General features: G+C 38.7%; 1 non-coding gene across 1 annotated transcript in view; it reads left to right on the top strand.

Moving 5' to 3' along the window:
- The window catches only part of LOC119562242, a 3,971-nt gene extending 364 nt beyond the window's left edge, over nucleotides 1–3,607 (top strand). The window contains exon 1 of the ribosomal RNA XR_005221783.1: nucleotides 1–3,607. This exon is cut by the window's left edge and continues 364 nt beyond it. This is a non-coding gene — a ribosomal RNA (large subunit ribosomal RNA).
- Nucleotides 3,608–3,881: the final 274 nt, after the last annotated feature.

The following is a 3,881-nucleotide window of genomic DNA, read 5'->3' on the forward strand; positions in this document are numbered from 1 at the left end:
TACCGTGAGGGAAAGTTGAAAAGAACTCTGAATAGAGAGTTAAACAGTACGTGAAACTGCTTAGAGGTTAAGCCCGATGAACCTGAATATCCGTTATGGAAAATTCATCATTAAAATTGTAATATTTAAACAATATTATGATAATAGTGTGCATTTTTTCCATATAAGGACATTGTAATCTATTAGCATACAAAATTTATCATAAAATATAACTTATAGTTTATTCAAATTAATTTGCTTGCATTTTAACACAGAATAAATGTTATTAATTTGATAAAGTGCTGATAGATTTATATGAATACAGTGCGTTAATTTTTCGGAATTATATAATGGCATAATTATCATTGATTTTTGTGTTTATTATATGCACTTGTATGATTAACAATGCGAAAGATTCAGGATACCTTCGGGACCCGTCTTGAAACACGGACCAAGGAGTCTAACATATGTGCAAGTTATTGGGATATAAACCTAATAGCGTAATTAACTTGACTAATAATGGGATTAGTTTTTTAACTATTTATAGCTAATTAACACAATCCCGGGGCGTTCTATATAGTTATGTATAATGATATTTATATTATTTATGCCTCTAACTGGAACGTACCTTGAGCATATATGCTGTGACCCGAAAGATGGTGAACTATACTTGATCAGGTTGAAGTCAGGGGAAACCCTGATGGAAGACCGAAACAGTTCTGACGTGCAAATCGATTGTCAGAATTGAGTATAGGGGCGAAAGACCAATCGAACCATCTAGTAGCTGGTTCCTTCCGAAGTTTCCCTCAGGATAGCTGGTGCATTTTAATGTTATATAAAATAATCTTATCTGGTAAAGCGAATGATTAGAGGCCTTAGGGTCGAAACGATCTTAACCTATTCTCAAACTTTAAATGGGTAAGAACCTTAACTTTCTTGATATGAAGTTCAAGGTTATGATATAATGTGCCCAGTGGGCCACTTTTGGTAAGCAGAACTGGCGCTGTGGGATGAACCAAACGTAATGTTACGGTGCCCAAATTAACAACTCATGCAGATACCATGAAAGGCGTTGGTTGCTTAAAACAGCAGGACGGTGATCATGGAAGTCGAAATCCGCTAAGGAGTGTGTAACAACTCACCTGCCGAAGCAACTAGCCCTTAAAATGGATGGCGCTTAAGTTGTATACCTATACATTACCGCTAAAGTAGATGATTTATATTACTTGTGATATAAATTTTGAAACTTTAGTGAGTAGGAAGGTACAATGGTATGCGTAGAAGTGTTTGGCGTAAGCCTGCATGGAGCTGCCATTGGTACAGATCTTGGTGGTAGTAGCAAATAATCGAATGAGACCTTGGAGGACTGAAGTGGAGAAGGGTTTCGTGTGAACAGTGGTTGATCACGAGTTAGTCGGTCCTAAGTTCAAGGCGAAAGCCGAAAATTTTCAAGTAAAACACAAATGCCATACAAATATAATTATATTATATAAATCAAGCTAATTAATATACTTGAATAATTTTGAACGAAAGGGAATACGGTTCCAATTCCGTAACCTGTTGAGTATCCGTTTGTTATTAAATATGGGCCTCGTGCTCATCCTGGCAACAGGAACGACCATAAAGAAGCCGTCGAGAGATATCGGAAGAGTTTTCTTTTCTGTTTTATAGCCGTACTACCATGGAAGTCTTTCGCAGAGAGATATGGTAGATGGGCTAGAAGAGCATGACATATACTGTTGTGTCGATATTTTCTCCTCGGACCTTGAAAATTTATGGTGGGGACACGCAAACTTCTCAACAGGCCGTACCAATATCCGCAGCTGGTCTCCAAGGTGAAGAGTCTCTAGTCGATAGAATAATGTAGGTAAGGGAAGTCGGCAAATTAGATCCGTAACTTCGGGATAAGGATTGGCTCTGAAGATTGAGATAGTCGGGCTTGATTGGGAAACAATAACATGGTTTATGTGCTCGTTCTGGGTAAATAGAGTGTCTGGCATTTATGTTGGTCACTTGTTCCCCGGATAGTTTAGTTACGTAGCCAATTGTGGAACTTTCTTGCTAAAATTTTTAAGAATACTAATTGGGTTAAACCAATTAGTTCTTATTAATTATAACGATTATCAATTAACAATCAATTCAGAACTGGCACGGACTTGGGGAATCCGACTGTCTAATTAAAACAAAGCATTGTGATGGCCCTAGCGGGTGTTGACACAATGTGATTTCTGCCCAGTGCTCTGAATGTCAAAGTGAAGAAATTCAAGTAAGCGCGGGTCAACGGCGGGAGTAACTATGACTCTCTTAAGGTAGCCAAATGCCTCGTCATCTAATTAGTGACGCGCATGAATGGATTAACGAGATTCCTACTGTCCCTATCTACTATCTAGCGAAACCACAGCCAAGGGAACGGGCTTGGAATAATTAGCGGGGAAAGAAGACCCTTTTGAGCTTGACTCTAATCTGGCAGTGTAAGGAGACATAAGAGGTGTAGAATAAGTGGGAGATATTAGACTTCGGTTTGGTATCGCCAATGAAATACCACTACTCTTATTGTTTCCTTACTTACTTGATTAAATGGAACGTGTATCATTTCCTAGCCATTATACGGATATATTTATTATATCTTATGGTATTGGGTTTTGATGCAAGCTTCTTGATCAAAGTATCACGAGTTTGTTATATAATCGCAAACAAATTCTTTAATAAAACGGTGCATTTATGTATTTTTGATTTGAAAATTTGGTATAACTCCAATTACTCAGGTATGATCCAATTCAAGGACATTGCCAGGTAGGGAGTTTGACTGGGGCGGTACATCTCTCAAATAATAACGGAGGTGTCCCAAGGCCAGCTCAGTGCGGACAGAAACCACACATAGAGCAAAAGGGCAAATGCTGACTTGATCTCGGTGTTCAGTACACACAGGGACAGCAAAAGCTCGGCCTATCGATCCTTTTGGTTTAAAGAGTTTTTAACAAGAGGTGTCAGAAAAGTTACCATAGGGATAACTGGCTTGTGGCGGCCAAGCGTTCATAGCGACGTCGCTTTTTGATCCTTCGATGTCGGCTCTTCCTATCATTGTGAAGCAAAATTCACCAAGCGTTGGATTGTTCACCCATGCAAGGGAACGTGAGCTGGGTTTAGACCGTCGTGAGACAGGTTAGTTTTACCCTACTAATGACAAAACGTTGTTGCGACAGCATTCCTGCGTAGTACGAGAGGAACCGCAGGTACGGACCAATGGCACAATACTTGTTCGAGCGAACAGTGGTATGACGCTACGTCCGTTGGATTATGCCTGAACGCCTCTAAGGTCGTATCCGTGCTGGACTGCAATGATAAATAAGGGGCAATTTGCATTGTATGGCTTCTAAACCATTTAAAGTTTATAATTTACTTTATAAACGACAATGGATGTGATGCCAATGTAATTTGTAACATAGTAAATTGGGAGGATCTTTGATCACCTGATGCCGCGCTAGTTACATATAAAAGCATTATTTAATACAATGACAAAGCCTAGAATCAATTGTAAACGACTTTTGTAACAGGCAAGGTGTTGTAAGTGGTTGAGCAGCTGCCATACTGCGATCCACTGAAGCTTATCCTTTGCTTGATGATTCGATAATAAAGATGTTGCAAGCGGGCATAATCATTATGCTTGCTTGCAGCATCGCACGCCACTTTGTTTGTGGTGTGTAAGGTAGGGAAGAAGAAATATAAAAGACCTAAATTGGAAACATCAATATATAAGTAAATATTGAACAAACAAAATGTATCGTCATCTTATTAGTGACGCGATGATAAAGTGGCAAACATATTCCATGTATAAATATTCCTATGGTATTAAAATTCAAGTAAAGAGGACATATATAAAAGTTTGTATATATGGTTCATTC

Source organism: Drosophila subpulchrella, unplaced genomic scaffold (genome assembly GCF_014743375.2).
Source record: "Drosophila subpulchrella strain 33 F10 #4 breed RU33 unplaced genomic scaffold, RU_Dsub_v1.1 Primary Assembly Seq403, whole genome shotgun sequence".
Lineage (NCBI taxonomy): Eukaryota > Metazoa > Arthropoda > Insecta > Diptera > Drosophilidae > Drosophila > Drosophila subpulchrella.